Genomic DNA, 16,958 nt, shown 5'->3' on the forward strand with positions numbered 1-16,958 from the left:
AAAGAGAAGCAAATTAACGGGTTTCCTAATTTTACCGGAAACCAGCCTGTCCCAATGTCCACAGGCAGCACAAAGTGACAGCCAACTCAGCGGGCGCCCTCCCTGCCTCCCAGACCTGGTCCAGGGGAACAAAGATGAGTTCTGGAATGAGACCTAGGAGCCCAGGTCCTTACCCCCCCTTCCCTTTCTTCTGGTCAGTGGCTGTCATACTTGGATATACTGAGCTCCCCCAGGCTAGGACAACCACCCAACTGCCTTATGACCGGCAAGCTCGGCCCACGCTAAGGGTATGGACACTGATTCCTGCACCTCTACCTTCCTCATGCCCAGCCCTGGGGGAATACCGCCCAAGGAAACCCCCTACCCTAACCACACACATGCGTGCGCACGCACGCACGCATGCACACACATGCACGTATATGGGCTTACACACACACATCCAACGTGCGATGCCACCCTAAGACAGGACTAGGATTTTCTGAGTTCAAATCCCAGCTCTTTTGCTTATGAGATATGTGACCTTGGGCAAGTCCCTTTACCTCTCTGATCCTCATTCTCTTCATCTATGAAATGGGGATGATAATCATGGAGCCTTTCTAGGTAGGGCTGTAGGGCGATACTGGATATGAAAGCCTTGGGCTCAGGAAGTGTGCTGTGCTCAATAAAACTGTTATGCTTGTTCCAGGAGGGAAAGAGAATGGCAGTTGCCTAAGTTCCAGGGAAACCCATGGTGATGGGTCTGGAGCATGGGCATTTACTCAGTATATCTGATGGGGATTATCTTGAGGTGAGGAAAGTATTTGTGGATCCAACATCACCTTGTTAACACCATGTTAATGAGAATTTAGACTTAAAATCATGAGAAAGGGAGACCCAAGAGGATACCAAATTTGTGGCAGAGACAACTAGCTGTCCACAAAAATCCATTCTCCCCTTCCGCAGCATATAGCAGACATTGGGAGAGAGCCAGCCGGCCAAGAACTCCATTTCTCAGCCTCCTTTGCGACTAGACTGGCCACAGGACTAGTTCTCCCATGTGGCAGAAGGCAGTGAAGAAGCAAACGTGCCACACTTCCATGCTTTCTTTCATTAGGAGCGATGTCCAAGGGGACAGTAGGGACACACATGGAAGAGCACCTCCCCCCATGCAGAAACACCTGCCTTCTCCTAAACGAGTGTTTTGTTTGAGCCATTATACATGTTTGGGGCTATTTGTTACTGCAGCTACTACCCTGACTAATACAACCTTCAACCTCCTTGTTCACAAATGAGATGTTTATGGCCACAGAGTGAGAACACCTTGCCTAAGCTCACGTAGCAAATTCCACAAAGCTCCAAAAGTTTGGTCTCTTATCAGTCTGGAGTAGATCTGCCATTTTCAACTTGCCCCACCGAGCTCTAAGAGTGAGGTTCTGTGAGCGGCGGCCCAGAGTCCTCCACCTCTGTTTCAACTAGAACAACATGCCTTGTATCCATTTTCCAGTCGCCATCCTCCCTATATTTTCATCGGACAAAAGAGTTCTGCTTCTTAAAATAATTCCAAAGCCCACACACTGGGTGACAGCTAGCACACTCTGAATTTCTGTGGCGCTACAAGATAAAGTTTCACTTCTGCACCAGGCCTCCTGGCCTCAACTGCTGACACAGGACATGCAGACTCACAGAAGTACATAGATATTTGCTTAGAAAGGAAAAAAATCAACCTCTGTGTGCAATAAGCAACCCAGAAACCTGGACAAAAGGCAAACAGAAAAGATGTTCACATCCTCTAGCTCAGCGGCCCTCAAGTTTTGGGGTGCATCCGAACCATCTGGGGAGCTGGCGCCACATGCAGACTCGCACGCCTCGCCCTCGGGGATTCTGATGGCACAAACTGAAGCCTTAGGAAATACTCATGATTATTCGGCATGAATGATATTATTCATGATGGTTCCGATGCCAGCATTCCCACGATAGCACTTTGAGAAGCCCCGAGTCTACTCTGCAGCCTTGAAACTGGCAGGGATTACTGGCAGGAATAACCACGCTCATGCAGTGTAGCTCAAAGCGAGTGAGACAGGCATTGAGGGGTTTTTTTGTACCCTGCTGGGAACCTGAGCGTTAATAACCCACTGGTAAAGAAATCAATAATAATTTCTATTTGGCTCGGATGGGTGTCAAAGGTATAGATGGCAGGTGGTATAGAAACGATCAGAGAATCACAGCTAATGTTTCTGGAGCTCCTTACGACATGACAGGCCCTCTGCTAAGTGTTCCACGTGCGTGATCTCATTTAGTCTTTATGATATTCCCATTTTACAGGTGAGGAAACTGGAGCATACAGATACCTTGTTCCATGTCACTCAACTGGCAGGGGGCAGACCAGGTTCAAACTTACCCAAACGAACTCACTCTGCAGCCACGATGGTCTAGTGCCTCTCGTGGACGTCTAACTTCGGAACCCCTCCCCAGGCCTCAGTCTCCTCATCTGTAAAATGGGCATGTTAATAATATCTCTATCATGCAGCCATGGTGAGGATTCAAGAAAATCATGGCAGTAAAGTGGTTTGCCAACTGAGAGGAGTTAATTAAGGAAACATCTAAGGGATGAGACTTTGTCCGACTCACCCATCCCATTTTACAGATGGCAAAACCAAGGCCTGATTATTTATTCAGTGAACATTTACCAAGCACCCACTGAGGATACAGAGAGGAGAGTAAGTACCCCAAGTCCGGCCTCAAGGAGCTCCCAGGCCAGCAGGAGAGACAGATGTGACTGGGAACGGAGACAGGGACCTCTCAGAAGGGGTCAAGCCAGAGAGGGGCGTGACTTGCCCGAAGTCAACTTTACCTATTCCCTGAAGTTTTGGCAGAGTCCAGAGAAGGTCCCTGGGTACCAAGAAAGAACTCCTCCCGTGGGCTTCTCAGTGCCTGACACCCCACCGCCTGAGCATCCCTGGTTTAAGTTAAGCCTTCTTTCTTGAGAAAATGCCAAGTAACCCTCCTCCCGCCACTGGAGTTTGGAGGAAGGAAGAGAGACAGCAAGAACCACAGGGAAGATCACTCTTCGAAAGGAAGCAGGGGCTGCCAATAGGGAGGCTGGGGATCAGGCCTCTTACTGGAAAAAGAAGACAGACCCCAAACCTGGCCACCTCCTCACTGGCCTATCTGAACCACAAGCTGGTCTGAGTGATCACACTTATCTAAAGCAGCAGTTACTGGATTATGATGTGCTGTGTATAACTGCGCTCAAGGCTAGCCTTTACGGTGTACTCATTTAAACGGTAGGACAGTGCCCAGGTGCTAGCCGGAAGCAGAAGGGAGTGCGGGGTATGTTCAACAGCTAGCACTGCCAAAGGGCTCCCATCCTTCCTATATAAAGAACTCTTAAAAATCAACAAAAGATAAACATACCAACAGAAAAAAACGTGGGAGTGGATTTGAACAGTAGAATCATAAAAGAAAAATGAACAACGAGTTTGCAAGGGATGATCAGCATTAATAAAGAAATGTAGAGGGAAACAGCCAGACGCCTCACAAACCTTAAGAACAGGCACACTTTTGACTCCGCGATTTGGCCTTTGGAAAAGTATCCATAGGTCAGACATGCAAAGATACTGTGTAAGAGCGGTTCGTCACAGCACATTTGTAATCATGGGGGGAAAAAAAAGGAAGAAGAAGAAGAAGAAGGTGGCAACCACAATGAGGAATGGTTACATAAATCCCAAGATAGCCTTTCCATGCAGCTATTAAAACGTATCCAGGAGGAACAGAGATGGGAGTCCACAGTCTGCAGCGCAAGACAAGGGAGGCTGCCAAACAAGATGTTGGAAGCGTGAGTCCACACCTACATACTTAGATGTGTCTTCTCCATCTGTAGGCACTCAAGAAACATCAGAGATAAACTGGTGGGCGAGCAAGTGTGGGGGCGACGGAGAGAGCGCCCCAAAAGGCCACCTCTGGGTGAGGACCTCCCCCTGAGTCTCTGTACAGAGATACAGCCCAGGGGCCAAAGCAGTGGGCTGTGGGCTTCGTTCCAATCTCAACCTCCCCTCACCGCCACCCCCCACACCCCCCGGCTTACTGTCTCTGCAGCTCCGAGCTATTGCCTTGCCCTCTCTGAGCCCTGGTTCACTCCCCTGTAAAACGAGGACACCTGGGAGAGGGAAACAACCTGCCTCATAGCTGTGAGCGTGGGTGGAGTCATGAAGGAAAACACGGAGCTCGCTGCTTTTAAAAATAGGGTGACCCTGCTGTTTTTTACAATTACCATGCATTACTTCGGAAATCTGAAAAATCATGTTTTCATTTTGACCAACATTAAATGTTACACGGAAGCACAGGCCTCCTCTCTCTACGAGTATCCCCCTTTCCTGGCCCCTCCAGACGATGTCAAAGCCAAGCGCAATACCTTGTGGCTGGTCTCTGCCTGGGTCTTCCCAAGGGTTCCCCTGGACTTCTGGGGAGTCCTTCAGTCCTTCAGGCCACTGGAGGCTGTGCAGGGGACCCGTGTGGCCCCACTTCTTTCTCTCGGCCACACTGTGCTCTGGCTGTGGCTGTGTGCCCAGAAGGCAGTCCGTCCATTCATTCAAGATGCTCCGGAACCCGTCGGATTGCAGCCTCCCCCCCAAGAACAGCCTCAGCCCTCAGGAGGCTGTTCGGGAGACCTCGGGCTGTCCTGAGCTCCTCACTCGCTGGGGCTGCTGTCCTGAATGGGACAGAACTCTGCCAGAGAAACAGCTGGAGGGAGGAGAGAGCATGAGGGAGGAGAGAGAGAGGGAGAGAGAGAGGGCGGGGGGGGGGGGGGGGGGGGGGGGAGGGGGGAAGGGGGGAAGGGAGGGGCAGGAAACTGGGCTGGCCAAGGGCGGGGGCGGCCAGCTGCGTGGAGCGGGGGCCGCCAGAGGAGGCTACCCCTGCCTGCCAGCCAGGGACCCAGCTTGTGGGTGGTGGCTGGTGGCAAGGCCCGCTGGGGACGACCCACCCCTCTGGCGGCCGGAGCCCAGCTGGGAGTGGTGCCCACCCCCACTGAGCGCAAACCAGGAGCACGTGCGAGCCCCAGGCAGCTGTGGCAAAGGTGGCCGCTCCCTGCAAGGGCCTCAGGAGCTGCTGGGTATCCCACCAGCCTGGGCCACCTCTCTCCACCGGGGTGCCCGTCCTGGCCCCCTAGTTGTGCTCCCTTTTCCTGATTTTATTTTTTTGCAAATTAAAACAGCAATGAGATTTTTTAATAAAGTATCAAATGAACAAAGATGAAAATGTTTCATAATGTTTGGTTTTAGTAAATGTCACCGGGAAGCAAAAATCTTCTGCATAATTGGAATATACATTGATAGACCATTTCTGGAGAGCTGACAAAATACATCAAAACCTTTAACTACATTCAGGCCCTGTGTTGCTTAAATATAAATCCTGCTTTCATCCCAAACCCTGCTCCCCAGAGAGAAATATCATTAACACTTTGGTATGAACATACACACATATATTCTATAGCTAAATGGAAAATGGCTCAGTCATACTCCACATCCCATCCTGTAACCTGCTTTCTCCTTCAGTGATGGGGGTGTGTGCGTGTGTGTGTGTACACACACCTTACCCTGTTTTAACAGCTGCTCATTATTTCATTGAATTGATGCACTGGTTTGTTTATTTATTTATTTAATTATTTATTGAACTTCTGTTTCCCTAATGGATGCAGTTTATTACTTACGTAGGCACCAAGGACTGGTTTATTGAATCGACACTTTCTGGGTGACTGGTTAAGTTCTTTTCAACTTTTTGACTATAATAAACACCCCATTTCACGCTCATCCAATTACTTTCTTATACAAAATTCCTATGAACATATGTTTTATTATTCAGAGGATCGCCTGCTCCCTTTTCAAGTCTCAGCTTGGGGACCACCTCCCCAGAAGCCTTCCCCACCCCCTGCCGCTGGAGGGGGGGCCCTGCTCTCGGTTCCCCACCGGGGTTCCCCTACCATCACAGCGGCAGGGGTGCCCCTTCCTGTTAGAGTCTCTCTCACTCCCTTACCCTGGAAACTCAGCTGGGGAAGGGACTGTACTCTGTGCCCTGCTCTGGCCCCGGGGCGAAGCACGGTGCCAGGCTCGCTGTCCATGCGATTGCATCACCGGCAGAATAAACACAAGAGCGGACACCCAGACAGGGTGCCGGCCGGCCACTTGCTCCTTCATCCTCAGGAGGTACTATTTCTGCAAAGCCAGTACTATTTCTGCCCTCATTGTACCAATGAGGAAATTGGGACCCAGAAAGGTCAGGTCACTTGCCGTGGGCCACACAGCCCATAGGCAGGAGGGCTGGGATTCCACCCAGACTATCGGGCTCCAGAGCCTGGCCCTCGGCCTCCAGACTGAAGAACTAACCGAAGGGCCCACTGTGTGCATCGCCCCGTGCCAGGGGTGGGGGGCTTCCCACGGAATGAGTCACGTGACCCTCCCCCACATCAGAGGAGGTGTCCTTCACCTGTTCTACAGATGAGGGGAGACGTTCTTTTGCCAAGGGCACCCAGATGGGGCCGACAGAGGCCCGACTGAACCCAGGTCTGGCTCATTCCAAAGCTAAGGCTGCCCACACTAGCTTGTGTAGAAAGGAAGGGGGGGGTGGTGAAGAAGGTGAGGGCGAAGGAGAGAGAGAGAGAGAGAGAGAGAAGGGGAGAGAGGAGGGTGGGCGAAGGGAGAAGAGAAAATGGAGGGGGGATGGGGGGAGGGTCACTTGCTCTTCTTTAGACCTAAGGGCTTGGGTGGGTGTGGGAACATGTCCTTCACCATCTGACCAGCCTTAGAACCTCTCCTTCTTTTCCCCACCATCCTCAACTGTTAGTCCAGTGAGATGGACACTTAGAAACTATCATCTCTTTCATTTCCTAGATACTAACTGGAAGCACAGAGAGGTTAAGTCACTGTCCGAGGTCACACGGCTCCCTAGAGTCAGAAGTCATACCCAGCCTGACTCTAAAGCCCTCTCCTCCCCACTCTGCCAGGCTTGCCCAGGGGACCAAGAGCATCTCATCCATGCCCTTACTGTACAGATGGGAACACTGGACCCAGAGAAGGCAAGGGACATCCCAGGGCACCGTTAGCAGCCGGACAGCAGCCCCAGAGCATCCTGGTCCAAAGGTGAGGATATTTCCACAATGCGATAGAAACCCTGTGCATCATGAACATCACCATCTAAATGTCTGTCATTAACTGAGACCAGTGGTTCTCAAAGTGCAGGTTCTGGACCAGCCGCTGACACCTTGCTGGGGAGCTTCTTAGAAATTCAAGCTCTTAAGCCAGGTCCGTCTACAGACCTTGGGAACCAGACCTCTGGAGGCGGGGCCCGGTGAGCTGTGTGTTCAAAAGTCGCCAGGGCATTCTGATGCTCGCTCAAGTTTGAAAGCCACAGATACAGACATTTCCATTAGGAATAAATCCTGGATCCTGGAACAAATTGCCTTGTCAGTCCACGGAATAGTGGTCAAGAGCTGGGGGCTCTGACATGAGACAGAGTCGATTTGACCGAATCCCTGTCTCCGCTACTGTGAGCTGTGTGACTGAGGCAAGTCCTCCCGCCTCACTGAGCCAGTTTCCTTGTCTGCCAGGGACTGAGGGGGACTGTAGTGGGGGAGGGGGAGAGAAGAGGGAGGGAGGAGGGGGGAGGGGAGGAGGGGGAAGGAAGAGGAGGGGAGGAGGGACGGGAGACAGAGAGGTAAGCTCTGAGGAAGGTCTTGCACACTCGGGATATCCCGGAAGGGGAGACTAGCGAGGTAAATCCAGCGTCTAGATGGACTTACGGAGATTTCCTCTTCCTCCTTCATTGGATGTTGGATACCATTAATGCAGGTCTCCTGGAGGCCCCCCACCCCACTCCCAGCCTCCAAAGCCAACCCAAGACTGTAATGAGGTTTGGGTTTTATCAGCTAGGAGATCTGACAGAGTGAGGACTCCAGGCCCCAGGCCAGCAGGGCCCCTGGATTGCCCAAGGTCGAGGTCAGAGCACACAGCCCCACCTGGGCCCCCAGTGAGGAAGAGCAAGAATCCAGCTGCCCCGGCCAATCAAAAGCCAGAGGTCTTTGGTCACCATTCTGAACATGGCTGAGAAGTTTGGCTTTTTCTTCCTTGGAATAAAAGGCTTGCAGGTGGGGTGGGGAAGTTGTTTGTTGTTGTTTTCAAATAGGATTCTGAAACCTGAGGCCAAACACTGGAGTACGGGGACCTGCAAGAGAGGTGGTGGCAGAGAAGACTCTGTTTATTCCCTCGAGAATGCTATGTAGTTCCAAGATGGCGAATCAAGCTTTCTCTTATACCCAAATCTAGCTGGTTGGCTCTGGAACCCTGGAGCTCTGTGTTGAAGGAAATCTGAGGCCGCATCCAGGTCGGGCTGGAAAGAGCACAGCGACCCCTGAGCAATGCCTGCCTTGGACCTAAAGGAGGAGCCTTGCCTCTCTCATTCCACTCTGTCCTCCAACAAAAGTCCAACCCATTGGCCTAGGAGGCTGGGGGGCCGGTGCCAGCTCTGCTTCATCCTGTACCATGGATTGGCCAACCCTAGTGTACATAAACTTATATCTTAACTCCCACACCCCTTGGTATATGTCTGGATATATATGGTGTATCAGTGTTTACGGATCCCCAACACTCTAGTTAAAGCAAATGGTTCCCTCATTCTCCCTGATTATCAGTTGCGAAACTAGGTTCACCAGAGAGGCTCTTAAACCACAGGAAGCCTGGGAAGAGACTTTCTGTGACATGAAGGATTCCCTATAAATCCAAACTGTGCCCACTTCGGACTTGGTTTAAGATGTGGACAGACTGCACTGGAATGAGAGCTTCATTTCAGCCGCTGACCGGCTGTGCGGCCTTGGGCAAGTCATTTCTCATCTCTGGTTCATTCGATGGTCATGTGATTAAGTTATGGATGTGATGAAATTGTGCCTCTTGAGATGGGGAAATTATCCCGGATTATCCAGGTGAGCCCAGGATAACCCAAGGGTCCTCAGAAGGGGAAGGCAAGGACTTGGGGGCGGTGGGGGCAGAAGGCAGTAGGATGAGGAAGGAAGCAGACATTTGTGATGTGGCCATAAGTGAAGGAAGACAAACAGCCTCCACCCTTGGAAGGTGCAAGGAATGGATTCTCCCTGAAGCCTCCAGCAGGAACCAGCCTTGCCGACGACGTCCTGATGTTAGCCCCTTCAGACTCATTTTGGACTTCTCAGCTCCAGAACTGTAGGACTGTAAATATGTATTGTTTTAAGCCACAATATTTGTGATTTGTAGAGCAGAAGTAGGAAATTAACACAAGGGCTGTTCTAGAGACCAGAACACTGACCTTGGTGGCAGACAGATCTGGGTTTGAGTCCCTGCTCCACCTGCTAGCTGTGTAACCTTGCAGAATTTCCTAACCTCTCTGAGTCTCAGAGAGGGAGACTTTCTTTCTCCTCTGCGCACAACAGTAACAGAAGACCTACCTCAAACCATTGTTGGAAAGATGAAAGAAGTTGACAACCACAACGTGCTCGGAACAGAGTCTGGCACACTGCACTCAATGAACGTTGGATCACTTTCCTGTCCTGTGGGGCATTAAAAGGTTGGCATTCCCCAATGCAGGCCCTCTAACCATCCCTGGGGCACTACTAGAGGCACCTTCCTGATGTTCCATTGTGTTCAAGGTGACACCACTGCTCAACAACATTCCATGGCTCCCTAGTACATAACCTCATCTGCCAGGAAGGAAAAAATTAAAGGGATGGCAAAGCTGAAAGAGGGGCTGGAGGACCCAAACCTTCCCAGGTTGATTGAAATGTTACTTTCTTTGCACTCCCAAGCTAGGTCAGTGCCCCTATCATTCATCCCCGTGGCACCCCTTCCTGCGCTATAGCACTGACCTCATTTGTAATGCAATGATCATTCGTATTGTGAATATACCATCCATCGCCGTATCCACACATAAAGCTCCCCGGGGGTCGGGATTGCTGCTAGGCCCATAGTACCTGTTCCATAAATATTTGTTAAATGGATGAACAGATGGATGACCAACCTCCTTGGACCAGCTGGGCCATGTTCCCAAAGACTTCTTCCTGACGGCCAAGTTCTCACTCTTCGCCACGGAGAGGCCTGCAGGGTTACCAAGATGGGAGAATGGAACACTGTGCCAAGCGTCATCAGACACTTGTAACTCCTGCAGCCAAAAATGTTATTGGAAACATGATGTGTGTCTGTGAGGTATGTGTTCAGGTAGCGGTGAGACTTAATTCCCCCCACCCTCCCAGCACCGTCCTGTAGACCAGGCTCAGGGAGGGAGGGGAAGGGGGATTCTGAGGTGGAGGGAAGGAGTACAGAGGTGAGAAGTCGACTTTTGAGGACTGAGAAGGAGGAGGGAGGAGGTAGGAGGGTGCTGACAGCCCAGTCGATTTTGTCTGCTTGGCAAGAATCCAGGCCCCTGGGCTCTGGTCCCGGCTGGGAAGGGTTAACAGCACTGAGAGGGAGGGTTGGGAGGGCGAGACCGACGGGACTTCCTGGTGGGGGTGGATGAGGCGCATTGCTCCCCCACCCCCCCCCACGCCCCCGTGAGCAGAACCCTGCCCATCCAGCCCAGCTCCTCCCACTGGAACAGAGAGATTTGCAGGGGTAGGGGGAGACCACCCTGGATGCCTGAGAGGAGTGGGGGTACCAGCAGGGTTGCTCCGGCCTATTGTTCCAGGATGGGGATGGGAGGAGCTTGGAGCATGTTTGAGACCCCTTCTCAAACCCAAGCTGGCTGTTCCTGGGTCTGGGAAAGCTTCCATGGTCCAGAACAGAGGCCCAGAGAGCGTTAGCAGCTGCTCAAAGCCACACAGCAAGTCCTAAGCCGTTGCATTTTAGGGCAGTGTAGTCTAATGGTCAAGAACACAGTCCTAATTTCATTTTTTAAAAATATTTTATTTATTTATTTATTTGAGAGAGAGAATGAGATAGAGAGAGAGAGCATGAGAGGGGGGAGGGTCAGAGGGAGAAGCAGACTCCCCGCTCAGCAGGGAGCCCGATGTGGGACGCGATCCTGGGACTCCAGGATCATGACCTGAGCCGGAGGCAGTCGCTTAACCAACTGAGCCACCCAGGCACCCTGGAGATGCTAATTTCAACCTTGCAGAGCTGCTTTGCAGAATTCTCTGAGATGATGCATGTAGGGTGTATGACACAAGGCTCAGAGTAAGTGCTTAATATACGGTGTTGCCCTAACTCTGTGGGTCATTTCTGAAAGCCCATGGCTCCCCACCCTGCCTCCTGGCTCTGGCCGTGCATCATTCACCGATGTCCCTGTTCTGGCTGCGTTGTTAACATGAAGTAAGTTAAGCCCCAGGTGCCCAGATGGGCATCCCAGCTCTGCCACTGCGCTGGCTGTGTGACCTCTGAGAAAGCGACTTCACTTCTCTGAGTTTCCGTTTCTTCCTCTGTAGCAAGCAGATAGCAACAGTACCTGCCCAGCAGGGTATCATAGAATTAGCGTTTGTGCTTGTAAAGCTCCGAGGGCAGCAGGGGGCAAATGCTGAGTGCTGGCTTGCAAGGCGCTCATCGGAAGACTCCAATTCGCCATCTGGGACACTTCTTCCTCCACCCTCTTTCTCCTCCCACTGCCCACCTCCCGCTCCTGCCCCACCCACCAGTTTACAACCAAGGACTTGGCCTCTTTTGCCTTCGCTGTTAGAAAAACCCAAGGCCTCCAAGATCAATGGACTTGGGAGTCTTTAGATTCCATGGCCACATGTCTTTAGCTTCCTTTTTAGAAGACCCATTTCTTCCAGCAGGATCTGTAGGGATCCCCAAAATATAAAGGCATATGAAAAAACATCCTCTCTGCTCATCTAGAGAGGATGAGGGAACACGATGCCACACCCCTTAAGCCCCTGGTGCACCTGCTGCCCTCCCAGGCTCTGCAAACTTCCCATTAATCCACTGACCCCTCACCCACCACCACCACCACCTTAGATGGAGGGAGAACGTTTTCTTTTTTCATTTTGATATCATTTTAAACTCACAGAAAGGTAGCAACCATAGGACAAGGAACTTCTTAAACTGTCACCCAAAGTCACTGATTATTGCTATTTTGTCCCATTTGCTCTATCATCCTTTCCTCTCCGCCCCTCCCCTTTCTGCATGCTTCTTCCTAAACGGCTCCCATTTTGCATACAGGAAAACTGAGGCCCAGAACCTGTAGTCCACAAGCTCGTCAAAGGCCCCCGGAGATATTTGGAACCTGAAATCGCAAGCAAACCGACCCCAGAACACGGAAAGGCAGCTGAAAACTCAAAATAAATAAGTGTCTGATGAACTGTCTACAGTACACTGGTGAGTCAGCTGCTAGTCCACAGTGCTCGTGTGTTTAGAAATAGAAAAGCCCAAATCACAAGAACACGCTGAATAATTTATTCTTAAAAAAAAAAAAACAAAAAAACCCTGGTTGTATGGATTCTTTTAAAACCTTTTCAGATATTTTTATAAGAAATGCATATGTGTAATGGGATCTGTAGGGACATTTTGAGGTTTGCAACGATGTGGGTGGGGTCCCCCAAATGTCAGAGATCCCGGAGCCTTCAAAGGCTTTACGACGAGCTCTCTTGGCCCCAAAGTCCCTTGAATCTCACTCAGATCAGGCATAAGATGGAGATTTTTCCATGTATTTTTATAAGGAGGCTGTATGTACCTTTTTATGTGGGTCATAAAAAAAATGTAAAAAATTTCAAAAACACGGAGCAACACAAGAAATTCGTCATAGCAACAGAGCTGCCTCTCCTATTTTTGAAAAGTGAGCTGCTCTCTCTTAGTACAGAAAGTTTATTTTCCTGCTGGGGCCTCTGACTCAGAGGCGAGCCCAGAACTCAGTCAGCCGCCCCTGAAGAGAGACGGGAGGCGTGGGGGTCATGGCCGCAGGCGAGGGCGGGTGACGCACAAGGGTCCCAAGCTTCTGATCCCCCTCAACTGAAATGTCCTCCAGGCACCCTGGTGCCCCTGGCGTTTCTGGTCACCACACGGGCCACCCACTCTGTGCTCACCCACATATTCCCACCCGACATGCCTCTTCAGAACAGCCCCACCTTACAGGGGCCTAGCTGGGGCACTCAGACCAGCCCTGTAAATATCTAACCAGCTGGTAAACCCCAACTAAACAAGACTCTCTCCTAGGACCATGCCATGATCCAGGGGCTAACGGGGTAACAACCGACAAGTAGGGGACCCAGGAGTCTGATTCAGGACTGTTTCCTAATCAGGGACGTCCTGTCAGACGATAAAGGCGATATTACCGCAGCCCATGGGCTTCAACATAGCAACTGGAGGTGGCTGTGGTGGGGGTGGTTTTGAGAGCACAGTGTGGGTTCGAATCCTGCCCCACCACTTACCAGCTGTGTGACCTAAGGCAAGCGCCTTAACCTTTCTGTGCCTCAGCTCCCTATCATAAGTATTATTAGTAACCATGAGTTGTGGTGGGCATGACTAGTGTTAACCCATATGAGGCACTTCTCATAGTCCCTGGCCCAGAGCAGAATCTCAATAAAGGTTTATCATCATCTCCTATCCCCAGTCCTTCGTAACACTTTTGGTGACCATCTTATGTGATCAAAACAATGAAATCGGAATCCAGGTTCCATCAATTACCAGCTGAGTAACCTTGGGCAAGTCACAAAACGTCCCTAATGCTGATTTCTCATCTGTAAAATGAGGATAATAATACAGACACATAGCTCAGCTCTGGGCTCGTGGTAAGTGTTCCTAAACACTGACTGTTATTATTACCAGGGGTAGGAAAACGATAGCCCATGAGCCAAATCTGGCCCACTGCTTGTTTTTGTACATAAAGTTTTATTGGAACACAGCCATGCCCATTCATTTACGTATTGGCTGTGACTGCTTTCTTGCTACAGCGGCAGGGCTGAGGAGTTTTGATGAGTCACTGTGCGGCTCACAAAGCCTAAAATATTGACTATCTGGCCGTTTAAGAGAAAGTTTGCCTGGTTTTTATCATTTTGACCTTTTAATGGCAATAATTGCAGTACAGAGACATTTCATCTCCCTCAGGAGGCCACACAAGTTAAGATTTGCTTTCCAGGAAGCCCTAGCAACCCACAGTTGAGCTCCAATGGTCCCAAAGCTTCCTCAAATGATTCATGATAATAGTGTGCAGAGAGGGGGTCTGTAGCCTTCCTTGGCTTCCCAGAGGCACCCGGGACCCATGAGAAGTCCACAAGCGCAGGAACATAAACCCTGGAGGAGCAGGCCTACACCCAAATCAGTGCCCTCCGCCGTTTTCCTGGGCTTGCTGGTTCTCTCAGACAGTCCCACTCCAGGGCCCCCAGACACCGAGGGGTCATTGATGAGCTTTCTCTCCATGCTGCTTTAGCACCCAGGCCTAGCAGCTGGCTGCCTCCCGGTGCGGGACGCTTCACATTCTTTTTGTGTGATGTTGGGGAGAGAGAAAGGCCATGGGGGTAGGGGTGTGCCCAAGAGCTTATCGGGAATTCAGCAAGGGAAACGTGTGAATTACTCACCCCAGAAAGATGTCTTCCCATCTGGTCCTCTCCCTCCTTTGGCAGGAGAATCTGCGCTGGCTTATTGGCCTAATGGGATTTGGGTTGTGGGGACACAACACAACACAGAAAGGTATTTGTGGACCTCCCAGATCCTAAGGATCCTGGTGGCCACGCTCCTTGGCTTTGTCCCATGGTTTCCACTATTCCCGGAGTATTGGTTCCCAAAACCCAAATTGGGCCTTGACGTCCCCTAAAAGACCAGGCTGGACTCAGCCACCCACAGTCCCTGTCTTGACTGGTGATGTCCAGGGACCCTAATATCACCATCGCCTGCCCTGTCTCTTCAGTTCGTTCACTCTTGTTTCTTCCCGACATGCCGTCAGGGAGATCCAGGCCGGATCAGGTGAGGACAGGAGTTCCTCCCTGGATTGCAAGCTCCATGAGGGCTGAGACCAGGACTGTCAGGCTCTCTGCTGAACCTGCAAATCTCCAAACAGCCCACACATAGGAAGTGATGCGCAAACGTCAAAGTCTACAAATGCAGCTGTGGGAGGAAGGAAATCCTGTTAGGAGTCGAGCTCCAAGGTGTTATGAAATTGTAATGACGCGAACATGAGGATGGCATCTTTCATTTGTTAGCATATGCAATGATTCTGAGCCCCCCGCCCCCAGGAAATCCACTGATGGTCTGTGAGCAAGCTATAAACACAGGACATTATACATGTGAGTGCACAAGGTTTTCTGGGGAGGGGGTCCAACATTTTCATCAGATTTCCAAACGACCTCCAGAACCTCAAATGGTTTCTAAACATGAGACCGCAAATCTGATCCCTATCTGCGTCCCCAGTGCCTAGTACAATGGTGGGTACGTGAGAGGTTCTCAAGAAAGGTTTGCTGGATGAATCGGTCACTGAATTTGAAGCTACAAACCGCCAAGCTGCCTGATGATCAGCTTTCCTGGACGGCTGAAACGCACTCATCTGGAATTTGGGGATAATGTGAATGGATTCTTTTTTTTTTCTGTCAGCAGGAAGGGAGTGGTACATGAATGGTACAAACAAGAATGAGCGGCCACCAGCCGTGGAGGGTATCCACGATGGCCAGCAGTGGCCTTTCCTGCTGTGGGCACCGAAGCAGCCTCCCCAAGGAACCGCACGGAGGAGAGGTTTTCTTCTCCCATTCCGCTGTTGTCTGGACCCAAAAGGACTGAAACTGCTTTTCCTGGAAGATATTCTGGGATTCCTTCTACCTGGACTTCCTGCTCACAGACCTTAAAATGCTCTCCCCAGACAAGCAGAGCAGAGCCCAGACCAGCTAGAAAACACACACATCTCACAATTCAGTGACATTCGGTGACTTCAATAAAGGAGTTTTCCTTCGTAAATAACAGCACCAGAGGACACCGTGAACAGGCACTTAAATGCACTTTGGGGAGGGTGGTGGGGAGAGGAGGGCACAAGGGGGGGCAGGAGTTTTTGGAAAGCAAACTGCCCAAGAGTCATAAAAGCACTCACTTGTGCAGAGTAGTTACACTTCTAGAAGTCTGTCCTAAGGAGACCACAAGAATTGTGCACAAAGATTTATTCCTACAGATATATAGCTTCACATGATGGATAGTAGCAAAGAAGCTGAAAACAATTCGAGGGTTCAACAACAGGTATTAGGTAAGAAACTCATGGCACACCCATATGAAACATTAAATCATACCATAAAATCATTCCTTGCAGATAGTCTTGAAACTTCATAAACATTTTAAAAAGTTTGTGCTTCAAAGGGTATCGTCAAGAAAGTGAAAAGACAACCCACAGAATGGGAGAAAAGATTTGCAAGTCACATCTCTGATGAGGGGCTTGTATCTAGAATATAAAAAGAACTTGTGTAACTCAATATAAAAAAAGCAATTCAATAACTCATTTAAAAGTAGGCAAATGACAAAAAAAAAAAAAAAAAAAAGGTGGGCAAATGAGGGGCACCGCGGTGGCTCAGTTGGTTAAGCATCTGACTCTAGATTTTGGCTCAGGTCATGATCTCAGGGTCCTGGGATCGAGCCCCATGCTGGGCTCCGTGCTCCATGGGGAGTCTGCTTGAGTATTCTCTCTCCCTCTCCCTCCGCCCCTCCCCCTGCTCATGGTCTCTTTCTCTCTCTCTCAAATAAATAAATAAATCTTTTAAAAAAAATTTAAAGCAGGCAAATGATCTAAACAGACATTTCTCCAAAGAAGATATACACATGGCCAGTAAGCACATGAAAAGATGCTCAACATCATTTGTCATTAGGGAAATGCAAATCAAAACCACAGTGAAATACACTTCACACCCACTAGGACGGCTGTAATAGCAAGTGTCAGAGAGGATGTGGAGCAATAAGAGCCCTTACACACTGCTGGCAGGAATGTAAAATGACGCAGCCACTCTGGAAAAACAGTCTGGCAGTTCCTCAAAAGAAGCAAACAGAGTTACCATACGACCCAGCATTCCA

General features: G+C 50.3%; 1 protein-coding gene across 6 annotated transcripts in view; it reads right to left on the reverse strand.

Annotated features, from left to right (window-relative positions):
• CMKLR1 (chemerin chemokine-like receptor 1) overlaps positions 1-14,610 on the reverse strand; it is a 64,773-nt gene extending 50,163 nt beyond the window's left edge. For 4 of the 6 annotated variants that reach the window (XR_003517024.2, XM_027576714.2, XM_027576705.2 and 1 more), the window contains exon 1: positions 4,391-4,700. The gene's annotated coding sequence lies outside the window, so the exon portion shown is untranslated. Of the gene's footprint in view, positions 1-2,377; positions 2,468-4,390; positions 4,701-14,497 lie in introns of those variants that run through there. The other 2 variants (XM_027576708.2, XM_027576712.2) reach the window with 2 other exon arrangements.
• Between the last annotated feature and the right edge of the window lie 2,348 nt (positions 14,611-16,958).

This window comes from Zalophus californianus, chromosome 14 (assembly GCF_009762305.2).
Source record: "Zalophus californianus isolate mZalCal1 chromosome 14, mZalCal1.pri.v2, whole genome shotgun sequence".
Lineage (NCBI taxonomy): Eukaryota > Metazoa > Chordata > Mammalia > Carnivora > Otariidae > Zalophus > Zalophus californianus.